The following is a 14830-nucleotide window of genomic DNA, read 5'->3' as shown; positions in this document are numbered from 1 at the left end:
GGATATGCACTTAGTTTTTGTCTTGTGGATGTGTTGCTAAAGAAATGGAACCAAATTTCCATTGAAAGAAAAGCTTTTTCTTTTGTGGCTTCCTGATATAATTTTAAATATGTTGTCAAGTATTTTAAGGCTTTAAGGTTCCCCAGCTGACAGACCCATATATGCTTTAACAGCAGAAAAAAGTGTTTCTAGTGCTTTGTTCCCTTAAACTGCAATATTGAACACTGGCCACACACAATTGCCATAAAATTCCAAGGAATATATTTTCTTCTCTTTTCCTGATTTGCTGTTGTCTTAGCGTCCTCATACAAATCTTGAAAGCAGACAACTACTACATATTTCTTTCAGGCATCAAAAAGTCTTTAGTTTTATATGGAAGGCCTTAAAAATCTTAGGGGAGGTCTTCTGGCAGAGAAAAATAATGTTGGTTTGAAGTTTTGAAAGTTTCTTCAGAGAGTGAAACAGGACTTTTTTTGTTTTTTGAGCAAGGCTTGGAAAGAATCTTGGAAAGTATCAAAAAATCCCAGGAATTTTTCCAGTAGTTTTATAGTTTCTACTGTAGATTATTTTTGGTAATAGCTTGCTCTCTTGATGCGTTTGTCACAATGTAATCTCTAATGATTACACAGTCAATATAGTCTACCTTAATTTACAGCCGGTTTAGAAATTTAATCTCTTATTTCAAAAAATCTGTCAGATTTTCAGTGAGGTAGTACCATCTATTAGGCCAGTATTGTAATCTCTCAGTATTTAGTCTCTTTATATATGTTACTGTAATTGTGGGTTTCAAATTCTTTTTATGATTCTCGACATCTTGCTTATTGCACAACAGATTGCATTTTGGCTGTGTTCTGTCCTTGAGTGTTTTTCCTCAAACTACTGCTGGTGTAATGCATCCTATTTTTGATGTCACCTGCAAGTGCAAAATGTTTTCCTGACCAATAATTTACCATATGTGTTCTGTATTTTCACAGTAGTCAGACCTTTCAGATTCCTAACATCTTAAAAGGTGATGCAGGATCTTATTACTGGGTTCTGTCACATCCCTAAAGCATGCAAAATAAAGTTTCATAGACAAAAGAAGCAATGGGAATAAAAGTCACATGCTTAAATAATTAAGCCACATGCTTAAAACATTACTAATGTCGGTAATATTGGTGGTGGTTTTCACAGAAACTAATCTGGAGCAGAGACTTCATTGCTAATGACAAGCCTATGACTGCTACTGGTGAAAACAGACCCCATTACTTCTACAAATAGACTTCAATTTGGCTTAAAATATAAATAATGTAAACCATAAGAAATAAAACAGAGAATGAGATAGGAATTTAGAATTGACCTTGCAATATATCTTCAAAATATCTTTGTTAAAGTTTTTACCATATAAGTACTTAAAATCAGCCACAAGGATAATTAGCATAAACATATTTCCTTCAGGGAATCTTATCAATCATTAAATGTTTATTTTGCAGTGTTCAGAAATACTTTTGCAGCACATCAGATTTTTTTTTCCCCATCTCTAACAAGTCACAATTTGGCAAACACAGGAGTGTCTTCAATCTCAAAATAGTCATAAAAACAAAAATACAGATAGCATCTTCCAGAGGCCCTCTTCTTGCATTCCTTCATAAGACTTTTCTCCCAGTATTGTTTCAGTACTTTATGCTTTACGGGAATTATTTTGTGCTGTAATGCAGCAAATAGCTTATTAATTGATCTTGAGACTAATTTACTGGTATTTATAATGCTGCCCTGGTAAATGTCATCTATTTAGCAAACAATTTGAGGAAGGTGAATAGGTGCCTGACATGTTCTGCCTTTTTCCTTGCATTTCCTTTGGTTTCTCATACTTTCAGTGATACCTTTTGTTTAATAAGTATTTTTGTCTGTATTTATTTTTATATGCAAGATTTTACTCAGTAACAGGTCTTCAGTTAAATTTGTAAAGTTACATTTTTGGCATGAAAGAAATAAAATTTTATGCTGAGTTACGTACTATATATTATTAACACTGGAGCATCAACTTTGTGTAGTCTTTTAATTTTTATTTAATTTAATATATTATACAAATTACAACATATTTCTGTCCTTGTTCCTATCCATTTTTCCTATTCTATATGCATTATAATTTGACATTTAATGTTATCTGCCTATCTGACCACCAATAACCCATCTGAACCTGTATTCATGAATCCAATTACTGAAAAGATTGGAACTCTTGCCTGAATCTCCTTCCTTCTATGGAAAGTAGACATGTGTCACAAGTTAGGATAGATCAGAAATATCAAAGCCTACAGAAACTCATATACTTGCGTATACTCTCCCTAAATGTGTTTCCTTGCAGTGTGGCCCTGGGGGTGAAAATCCCCAGATCATTAACCTCATGGGGTTTTTTTTGGTAGGAAAATGGTGAATAAAAATATCTAATTAAAATAACTTTACTGCTCTCAAGTTAGTATCTCCACTACTATCTTTGCTTGATTGCAAAGCCTTTCTCATTTACAATAAATTTTGAACGTTTCCAAGTTTCAATTTACATTCTGTTGCCACATATACACATATTTTATTTAAATCACAGAATATTCTGAGTTGGACCTACAAGGGTCTTTGAGTTCAACTGTTTAGTGAATGGGAATAGAACTCTGTAAGTACTTATTTAGTCTGTCCCCTATGCATTACATTTCTATGAAATGAGACCTAAAATTAATTGTACTCTTTCCATATTTACCACGGTAGAATCTGGCTTGCGCCCTTATTAAGGTTAGAAATTTTAACTCTGCATTTTAGGAACTTTTACTTCTGGAAGTGCAAGACATAAGTGACACTAGATAAAGACATCCAACTCCCTTTTCTCTAGTTTTCCTACTGTGCCCAAATTTTAAAGACATAGCTTTATAAAGACACTGTCTCAGTTGGAAAAAGAAGAGGACTTTATAATAAGATATGAAGAAAACATGCTTTATTTGCAAGAATAAAGCTGGTGGCTTTCCAGCTGTGCTGAACGGAACTTGTATAGGTCAAATTAATTTGAAGTAGATGAATACTAATATATTTGGCTACATCTAAGAAGCTGATGTCTTTCCACTTCAGAGGCTAATGCATTTCATGTTATTCACTTTCATTTATCATACTAAAACATAAAGCTATAACAGCATATTTGTTAGTTTTGAGTACCAAATCACAAAAATGGGATGATCTTGTCTGTTGATAAGCTGATGTAGTAGAAACAGAATTAGTGGAGAGGGAAAATGCATAGCAATTTTCTATATGGGCTATTAATAAAACTCCTCCTTTCATTACAGTGACTTTTGTATGGTGGTTTGTTGGTTTTCTCTTCTTCTAAAAGAGTACCCAGTTCTTCTCTGTGGTTGTGTGGGAGATAGTGACAGCACATTGGTGATAATTTGTCTCTTGTTTTTTGTGCTTTCATGGAATCATAGTATAGTTTGGGATGGAAGGAACCTTAAAGATCTTTTGTTTTCACCCCTCCCTGCCTGGCAGGGATGCCTTCCACTACATCAGGTTTGGTGGTATTGTGTAGTAACTCTGAGCCTTCAGAAATATGAAGGCTACAATGCCATCACCTGACTGGTGGAATTCGTACCATGCAATCTTTACTCCTATTTATTTTACTTTATGTAAAAATACTTATACAAATATTTTCAAAGAAAATTGTTCCATTCTTCCATGTAAGCAGCAGTTCTCTGAAAATCCCTCTGATACCTATACCTCCTGAGAGAGCAAAATGAACAGAATGGAAAGCAATTTTTATTTTTCATCCTTCTGTGAACTTGTCTGAAAGGAAATGAGTGGGACATCCCAAGTAAAGAATACAATTAAACAGTAAAACTAAAATAAATGCAATAGTACAGCAACACTGAGAGAGTCAGAATACAATCGGACATCCTGTTTGTCAGGATGCTGGTATCAGTCCAATTAAATGGTGGCTGCAGTCCTCCTGGAGTGACAGATGTGGTTCTGTTGAAGCAGTGATCCTGTAGAAGGGTTTGATCGTCTTCTGAATGTCCAGTGGTGGTTATGTAGCTCTTGTCCTCTGGAAATTCAGTGGGTAAAGCTGCCTGTGGTGTTCCAAACTGAGATTATCTCCAGGTAGGAATGCTTGGTTCCTCCCCCTGGACAGAGCATCTACAATGGGATGATGTAATTTTATCAGTCATGCTGTGACACTGAATTAACAGAAGATATCCCCCAGATTTATCAAGACTAAGTCATGAAGGAGATAAAGAACACCGCTCCACCTGGATTTAATAGCATATGAAGGTGGCGATACTTTTGGGTACATCTTACATTGTAACCTAAAACATTCTGTAATACGTTTAATTCTGTAATACCCACTCCTATTCTGGAGGCTTTATTTGGTTTTATTTTAACTTTTTTGTTTTGTTTTTAAAATCTTTCTCTAGGTAGCAATATCCTTATTTTTTGAATACACCCACAACTTGTTCTTTCAACCATTTCTTCTATATCAAGTATGTTGGTCTCATATCAGAACTAAATAGTCAGTTGCAGATGATTGATACGTATTTAATTGCCATAAAATTACATTGTCCTGTAATTAGCTTGACAAAAAATCATATGCTTTCCGAGGTTAGTCCTTCTAAGGCCTGTATGTTGTGCACTTTAGTAATTTTTCATGCTTGGCTAAAATCTATTTTAGTATCTGAAAAAAAGGCCAGTTTATTTTAAAATAATTTTATTTTGAATTTTAACATTATTGTTTTTCCATAATTTCATTTTATTGTGATGGAAAGTATCATAGGATACTTTCATGGGATAAGCTGGCTTTGTACAGGGGATGTGAAGTACAGATAATCTATTTGATTTAGCTGTGATTACACTGGTCATGGTGGAACAAGGACTTGAGCCCAAGATCTTAAAAATATCTGTCTACAACTTTTGTACAAGTAATGTATTCCAAATATTGTACTTTTGTTCTGAAGAGATGGACAAGTATTTACTTAAACTTCCATTTATTGACACATATATCATAATTTCAAAATATTTGATTAAAGTATACAGTTGTCTTTGATATAAAGGCTATTACAAGGGAACAACTGAAATTTAGTTTATCCTTGATTATGCAGTTTTGTAGAGATTTACAGTTTTCAACCTAGTTTAGCAGTCTTCATTTTAAGCATTTAAATGTAAAATCAGTGTTCTCTTTTTATTAATTGAAGTACATTTAGGACCACTGTATGTAATCTGCTACTGGGACTGTCAAAGTAGAATTAATACTGGATATACTTGTGTTTATTTTCCAAATGCCATTAGGATTATCTGTTTTTCATCTCTTTTGTGTTTTCTAAATGTTATTAGAAATTACTTTTTACATTGAACAGAATAAAATTAATATTTTTATTGTTTAATTAATTTTGTTAATAATTAAGTAAATGTGTTGTTAATTATTTGATAATTTTATTTTTAATTAATAATTAAATTGTCTATAATAAAAATTCCCTTTTTCCTGAGCCAGTAACTCTTAGTCCTTCAGATACCTGAAAGCCCACCTGTATGTTTGTGATTAGCTATAATATGGTCAGTGAATTCATAAATTAAAAATCAGCATATGTGTTTGCAAAATCAAGATCCTGTTATTTCAGGGCATCTTATAGATAGTCAAATGTATCTGTGCAGAGGAGATGAAGTGACCTTATTCCACAGGAGGTCTGAACAACTGTTCCAATCTGATTGAATTCTACATCATGGTTTTTACCTGCTTCATACAGCTAACAGTTATAAGTTATGATAAAACACTATATATGAGTGGTTGCTAATGACAGCTGACTGTCACAAATGACAGCCACTTTGGCAGCAATGCAGACAGGCTCAGTGGAAGAGTAAGGTGAATGTCAGTCTCATAAATCTGGGCCCCTTTGGAAAACCTTATGAATGGTTTACTATTACTTCTGTGTGTTTTCTTTTTTTCCCTACCCTGACCCTAAGTGTCTGATAACTGTGGTACCTATGTGAATATGCAGTAGATTATTTTTCACTACTATTCCTAGTCAAGACTTTTCCTCAGTATCACCAGATGGCTGGAACACTTGGAAAAGCTATCATCACAATCAGCAGGATGCACTAAATATTTTAATTTTCTTCATTTTGGCTAGTTTCTCATTTGTAAATTATAGTCTTTTTCCCATCCAAGTAAATTATCTTTTAAGAACAAAATTTCTATGCGATAATATGACTAAGATTTGACCTGCAGGGTCTACCTCTCTAAAGAAAACTTAACCCCTTAAGTGTTTCTTTCTGAAAATAGTTTCTCTAGAGTGGAAAAATTTGAAATGGAAATATGACAAAAGCAAATGATGCTAAGGAGGGAGCTCCACTCTGCACAGGTCTGTATGACAAAAGCATAAATGAGAAATATTTTAAAAGTTACAGTTTTGAGAAAAAAAAATGGAGCAATCTCTTTTTTTCTCTCCTATCAAAAGCTTGTAAAATGTAAGAATAGTATTTTATTTGTTTCTCCAGTTTTGTGTAGGTTTATCAGGAATCTTGTTTCTGGTGTACAAACTACAGGTGATTCAGAAGTAAAACTTAATTTTGAGTGACTGCTCATAAAGATGTGTTTATGACAGGTAGGTGGGTATCCTTACTTAAAGAACAGTAGCTGGACTTTGAATTTAAGAAACTCTTCCCCAACAATCTGCTTTTGAGCTGCTGAATATCACAGTACATTTTTCCTCCTTATGCTCCCGAGATCCCTAATGAGGGTGACTCCAGGCATGTAACAGAGGATGCAAGTTTGGAAAGATGCCACATTTTTGAAGTTGATTGAACTGTTATTTAATGGATTATGGGACTGGTTGGTGTCACTAGAATTCCACAACAATTACTCAACTAGTTCTCTTGTTAACTACTGCATCACTAAATTTCTTTCAGGACAGGTGTACCCTGTTCTTTGCCTTTGACTTTACTAGCTTTTAAATGGTCAGGAGTAACAACCTGTACAGTGACATACAGTGCTATCAGGAAGCTCCAATGCAGGAAGAGGATGTTTCTTGTTAGCTTTTAATCTCTAAATTGTATTACAAGTTGAATGCTCAAACTCATGAGATATGGGGTCAGTACCGTATCTTTCTTTGCATATTGATATCTAAAGATAGTTAAGATAAAAAAGTTCATGATAATTTTTATCCATGATATTACAAAAATATATTTCAATCAGTTTTCAAAGTTCCTTATTATGACTGTAGACCGAGAATCTTGTAAAACTGAAAAGGTACATCTAAGTTAATTTATTTTATACTATAAAAATTCTAATTAATTTATAATCTGAAGGATCTCAATGTGTATAAACCCAGTAAAGCTGATGGGATTAAAGTGTCTCTCAGAGATAATGTATGAAAAGAGTGGGCAAAAACTTGACTTACAGTTCTTCTGGGAGACAAGTGTCACTTTTCTGTGTGCTAAAATTGCATCTGTAAAAACACTCTTCCAGCTAACACAGTCTAATAGATTGGAAGAAAAGAACAAAAGTAGAACTGCCTGGTGGAAATTTTTTTTTGTTAGAGCTATTAAAAAATGAAAAAAAAAAAAACAAAAAACCAACCACAAAAACCCATATAACTATTGAACAGCTCTTTCTTTTCTTAACTGCTAAGTATTTGGAATATTGAGGCAATCTGAGTCATAAAACATAAGGTTAGAAAAGAATCAAAAAATGTTCCAGAGAACAGCTTTCCTTTCCCACTATTACATGTTCTTTTATACTTACAAGAGTTTCTGGCTTTACTGACCTTTGAGCACTAAGCTACTCCCTGGAGCTGGTCTGATCAATGACAGGAAAGAGTCACTTATAGATTATCCACATCTTGGATGTTGAGAACAGCCAGACATATCCAGCCAGGATCCTCTCTGTCTGGGTGATTTTGTCCAGAGAGGCTTCCTATGTGTAGGAACTGAGTTATTTTTTTAGTAGTTTTTGTTGTAGAGACATCTGAGATGTCATATCGTTATCAAAGTTTCTTTGCCCTGCTAACTGCTCCCCATCAAGGAGGTTTTGGCTGAGCCTATCAGGGATGTCTCTCTGCTTCCTCTAAGTCTCTGTCCTCTCATTTACTCACAAAGGTTTTGCCTTTGCCGAGGTTGTGTCAGAAGGCAAGACTAGATGGTCAGCCAAAGAAGTAAAATGAATCATAAAAAGTGCCAGGTGTTCTTCTGGCAATGATTGCAGTTTTCTTGCTAGCTTAAAGTTTAGGTGTCTGTCCTGGTGGCAGCTAAGTCTAAGAAATTGTCCAGCTTGTAGGATGTTAAATGAATTTAAGTTTGCAAGAGGAAAATCATTATTTGATGGTAAAAATAAAGGGATGAAAAAATCCCCTGCACAACCAAACACATCCATACAGAAAGCCAAGAAGGATCAATCAGAATGAGTGAACAATACTCAGGGGACTCATGGAATTCAGTAATTTGGTGGGTCAGAGAAAAGCTTGGGACATGTATGCAAAGAGGATTCCAGAAGTACGACCATACCCTACAATTTCAGTCAGGTCCTGCAAAATATGAATGCTGGACTAAGACCAAGAAATGTTAAGGTTGAGTTTTTATTTGAGACTGAATTTCCAGGAAGCTAAGTTAAGCTAATTAAGGTCTAGTCTTGATCCCGAGAATTAGTGAGAGGGTCCAAACATAAAAACAACAATTATTTTATAGCTAGATTTAGAATGTGATTTTTAGGCATTTTAAGATTTGATGCTACTTGGAGTCTCCTAAGAACATTTAGGAGAAGGACTAGGTCACCATGGTAAAGCTAGCTTCTGGGTCAGTGTTCATGTCCTCATCGAGGAGAGGATATATTATGGCAAAAGAAGCAAAATTCAGTTCTAGGTGTGGCAGGAATTTTTTGCATTGTGATTAAAATGTTTAATGAGTTGGCATCACTTTGCTCATTTCTGTATCCAACTCTGTTCTACCTGAACTGCTGAGGAAGAATTTATTTGGGTGCTGGTGTTATTTCCTGTAGGAGCTGCTGCTGAATTTTGAGACTGACTGCAGACCTCCATCTTCCATGGCTGGATCCTCATTCTAAGTTAACTTCCACTATGAATGTGAAAAGTTTTGTCAGACAGGTAAATGTTAAGCTTTTTTTTTCTTTATCTTGATATAAGGAAATGAATTAAAAATATTTTTACTTTCTGCAATATGAATAGGGTAAAGTTTCTAGCCTTTCAAAAATTAAAAACTAGTTGTAACACAAATTTTCCTGCCAGTAGCTTAACTGACATGTTCTGAACTACAATTTTGTGACGGTTTTTCTTATTATAAAAATAAATTAGTCTCTCTGGATGTCAATGTCTTTCAAACTCAACTTTTTAACAGGCTTAAAATATGCAAGAAGTATTTCTTTAAAGACTTGCTTTGCATAATTCGTATTCATTATTCTACAACAAATGTTTCTTTCAAGAAAAAAAGATTAAGAATATGTTTAGAAATTATGACTAAGTTTAACAAATTTAAATATAGATGTGGCCAAATGTGCTCTCAAACTTCAGGAGCTTCTGAATGTGAAATGGATTAAATTCCTGGCACATTTTCATACCCATTGAATTACTACATAACTGTTTAAATCTTGGATTTCTTTTTTCTCAAGAAGAAAGAAAAAGCTCTTGTAGTGAAAGATTGGTTTGTAACTTCAAATGGAGCCTGAAAATGAAATTTCTTGCTCTGTGCAGAAAAACCCATATTTTTTTCTGAATTGTTTTACCTTCCATTTATAATATTTCTGTTTCTTAAATCTCCTTGTCTCAGTACTTCCATCCGGTATTTTTATGTCATATTAGAAATGCACTCTTTTTTCATACATTTCCACATCTCTGGTTCTATAGAGAAGACATGAATTGCAGTTCTACAGAAAAGCCCTTTAATTCAACACCATTTTCTTAAAGCCTTAACCTTTTTAAGATCTTCTAATGAAGTCTTGTACTGCTTGAGAGTCTAATGTGGAATAGCAACTAGCAAACTCCTCGCCTGGCCTGTAAGAAATGCATGGATTGTTTTTCTTTATTTATTAAAGCTTCCAACTTCTGAGAACACAAAACAGTTAATGAATAGATTTTGCTAAATAATATTTTCAAAACAATAACCATAAATATATTGAAATATTAATGTGTTTCTTTCATCACTTTACTGATCTCTTTTTTGGTGCATCATTTTAACTGAACCGATGTACTATGACATTGCGCTATGCTTTGCATTAGAAACACAAAAACTTTGTTCTACTTTTGAAAGCTAGAAGAGGATGGAAGAAGGTGGGAAAGTACCAGTTCCAGGTAGGCCTTTCTAAATAACATCCCCACTGTAAGAGTTCATCTGTACCTCAAATCTTTATAGAGATAAAAAAATATAAATTGGAAATTCAACTCTGTCCAATTATGAATGAATATATTATAGTTTTTTTAGGTACCTCTTAGCATGCCCTTAATTTTAGTTTATATCCAGTTTGGACACGTAGACCACGACAGCCACTAATTTAATAATAGGTAGAGATGTAGAAATACTCCTGAGACTGATAGAAAAGGCAAGCTAGCTGTTTATAATTAATGTCGGAAAATTTTTGTAGTATGATCTAGGACAGATGGTCAGTGTACCTGTGGGCTTTGACAATTAAAAAAAAAAATTATCTCACTTGTTTATATCTTTTATTTCTTGTAACTCATTGCAACATATCACATTAGTAATAGGTTAATATAGAAGCAAAGATTTTTATCCTAGCTACTTCTCATGTCAAAATTAATGCTTAATTTAAATAGAAGTTTGATAATAACAAACACCCCAATTTAGTGTTATTATATTTAATATAATATATTTTCCTGTATATGACTCTTATCCTACACTAATGACTTCCGTTATTTATCAGAAGTGATTTTTAGCAGATTTGGTAGATAAAATGTAAATGTAGCTTTATCCTGTTCTTCTGTGTTGGCTCACTGAATTTATATTTTTTCAATAATTAAGAGCATTTTTTTCATTTACTCATGCTTTTTCCTAAATAGATGCTGTTCCATTGAGTCTACTCCATTTTTCAGTGTGAATTTCATCTTGTGCTATCAGAGAAGCAAAATCTGAAAATATCTTCAATCCATGGGTTGTTGAAAAAAGGGAACTTCTTTTTCTCTTTATAGTTTGTCCTCATCAAAGATCTTTTCCACAGCATCAGATGCCTCCAGCTTTCACAATCTGTTCATGTGCATTTTGATCTTGTCACCTATAAAACAGTCTGGTATTGGCTGGGAAAACTAGGATTTTATTGGATTCTAGAAAGTGAAGGGGTTTTATAGTGGTATCCTGGTATGCATATCTGCACACATGTGAAAGATACTAAAAAAAAAAAAAGTATGTGTTATGTGGAAAATAGAGTTTTACAAGTATATTAAGTAGGTGTTTAACACTGACTCATGGCAGTCAAATCATAGCAAATGTTAATTCTGCTTCTTTTCCTAATGATAGGATGAATCGCTTTAAAGGTCTTTAAGGACTGCAAAATATGAAATGGAATGCTTAAAAAAATGAGAGTTTAAATAATAGGTGCCTGACAGAAAAAAAAAAAAAAAAGCATTCTGGTTTCTATTTTGCAATTACTAATTACTTTTATTTATTGGTTTATGGTAAGTTTTTTTCACTAAAAATCCACTCAAGTTTGGGGTGTCAGGTTGGTTTTTCTCAAGAAATTTTAAGAAAATAGCAAAGAACATTATTGTAGAAACAGGTTGGTTTTTTTGGTCCTTTTCTTTTTCTCTTACTTTCTAATAAAAATCCTGCAGCTACTTTTATAGCAGAAAGAAACCCCAAATGGTGAGGTGTTAGGAATGTCAATTTTGAGGCCAGATAATAATAATAATAAAAAAAAGCAGTGCAGGACACTTGCCTCTTGCTCTACTACTAGCAGCAGATGTCTCCACTTGGATTTATTAATTTGAATAAACTAGGAATTTGCATATGGATTTTTTTTTTCTTTTATGCTGAAAGGAAAAAACACATTAAGTAATTTTACAGCCTCTGGCAGAAAAATGAAGACATCAGAGCTTTCAGAGGTATCATGTGGACATATGGAACAAGTGAGTAGTTCATAATGCAAATGAAGATAACAGTGTGGTTTTGTGGTGTTCAGCTATAGGCAGTGTATATCATCTGCATTCATGAAAGTTCAGGGCATCTGTAGCTATTTGAAAATAAAATGTAATTTTCTGGATGAAATGTATTTTGGATGGGAACACCCCAAAAAAAGGAACATTAGAAAAATCTTCTAGTTGCTCTGCCTTGTCCACTCTTCCAGATAAGGGATGTTGTTTGTCTAGGTTAATTTTAATGCTGCCTCTCAGCTTTTTTCTGGTGCTTGCTCACACTCTCATGTGGTGTCCTGGGGATTGGAGACTTACTATCATTGCTCTCCATTTTGCTGACAGATGTCCTTTTATTTAAGCTTAGATTTGTAGTTTGATACATTGTTGTTGTTGGCCTCAGTGATAAATTTTGAGCAATCAGTATGTTGTGTGAAATTATTGACGACAGCTTTTTACGTGGATATTATTTTTTTTTTCACAGATTTCTATTTCAAGGAGATGGTGGGTAGGACAGAAAGTGTGCATGATTACATGCTCTGGAAACAACTAACATAACAATAAGAATTTCCTTATTTGTTCTTCTATAAGTGATTTGGTATTTTACCACTTCTTTACATTTCATAACACAGCAAAGTATAAAGATCTTTGCATACTTGATGTAGTGCTGGCAGAATTTCTGCTTCCTAGTTGCTCCCAATAAATATATGTATCCAACAATGTTTTTATCAAGAAAGAGCGCTTTTGATACTGTGAGTTGAAGAAGCATACTTTGTTATAAAGTTGATTTTGGCCTGCACAGCCAGGATGAATTTGTTTTCTTTTCCTATGCTCAGTGACTTGTTGCATAAGTGAAGTGACCACAGGCTCTGGACTATATTACCCCTTTGGAATCTACAATGTCAGTGAATTCCTGAACAACAAATTAGGTTGTACTGGTTTTGGTTACTCAAATTAAGTTTTCTCTAATTACCAGCCAGACAAACTATTCTTTTAGATTTACACTTGTTCTGGTAATTATTAAAATTGTCTCCATCTTTACAAAATTATTTTCATCAGCTAGAATGCACTTTTTGTTTTAATTAGTGCCTGCACTGCTATTTCAAATATAGGTGTTTCCTGAAGTTTATAATATACGTGTGTGTGTGTGTATGTGAATGCTAAACGAAACCTTCCAAGTCATTAATGTCTGATTCAGAGGGCATTATTACAATAAGGTGTCCCTGATTTACAAAGTAATATGGGCAGCCTACAGATGAAAATTTCTTGCAAAATTCAGAGAAGCAGTCTCTAGTGAGGTGTCACTGGCTTTTGTTTAGTGAAGCTGAAGGCTGCATGATTATGTGGAATGTGACACAGGGAAATAACACTTCTGATCTATTTTTGTGGTCCAAAACCACCCATACAATGTAAAGTTCAGCCCAGTAGCACTCAAATAAAAGAGAGATGTGGTCGTAGAGGAGAGAGCTCAGCAAAGGAGCAACTCTCACACAAAGAAAGGTTGAGAGAGCTGGGACTGCTTAGCCCAGAGGAGAAAATGCTCCAGGAATCTCATCAGTGTGTACAAATACCTGAAGGGTGCAAGGCAGACAGAGCCGGTGATGCTCAGTAACAGTGAAAGAGATAACAGGCACAAACTGAGATGTGACAGCACGTTCCTTTTAAACATCAGAAAAGTGCAACCAGGCTCTGGCACAGAGATAATGTGTAAAGCTCTTTACTTGGAGATATTGAAAACACCGTCTGCATATGGTCCTGGGCAACCGTGTTCTGGGGTGATCCCATTTGAGCAGAGGGGGGTTTGACCAGATGACCTCCAAAAATCCTTTCCAAACTCAACTCCTCTGTGGTCCTCTGTGAATGTTCCAAAATGACCAGCCTTGGTCCTGTCCTCAAGGCAAAAGTCAGATTTATTTCCTTCTTTGGATTACTTAGGGTCGGCTTCTGCCATATCATATTACATTGTGTTGTACGTGATGTCATTTAAGATCATACAAGTAACCCAGACTGAAAGCAGGAAATTAAAGGACATTTTTCACTTTCCCTACAGCAATATCTTAAATTGGAAATTTCTGGCTTATTTTTGTATTGGTTTAATTTGCTGAGAGAAGCTGTGAAGCCACCTGGGCTTGCAGTGCTAGTTTTACTATCCATCTAGTTTTAGTGTATTAAGTTAATTGATAATTATTTTCCTGATGAAACTACTGAGTCTGAAAGCTCTCATATTTATTCATGGTTTATTGTTTTACAAGAATATAAATCTATGCAAAAGTACATTCGCAGAAACTTTGTGGTTAGGGGTTCAGATATTTTAAACCCATCTTTTATCATTTACAAATGTCATAGAAACTTTATGCTAAAGTGTTTGATAAGTAAGAGTTAATTTTCCCCAAATTGTAGTTCTTGTAAATGTTCGTTTTGATGTAAAAATTAGAGTTGTAAAAATTGAACGGGGGATTACTGACCCCTCCAATAATGGCAGAACATGATATATTGTAACCCTCAAAAGCACAACAATTTTTAGAGTTTATGCTATTTTGCAATGACGTGATGCAGGACAATTTAATTTTACTAACATTCCTGAAGAATGAATTACATATTTAAACCATGCATCTATAAGAGCTTAATTTTAAGGAGGGGCCAGCTCAATATGCAAAGTTTGATTCCATTTTATTGTAGTTGTAAAATTTCAAAACAAATTAAAAACAATTAAATGTGAAAATTGGTTGAAAGTACTTTATTTA

This window comes from Passer domesticus, chromosome 4 (assembly GCF_036417665.1).
Source record: "Passer domesticus isolate bPasDom1 chromosome 4, bPasDom1.hap1, whole genome shotgun sequence".
Lineage (NCBI taxonomy): Eukaryota > Metazoa > Chordata > Aves > Passeriformes > Passeridae > Passer > Passer domesticus.
This window is presented reverse-complemented; position numbering follows the sequence as displayed.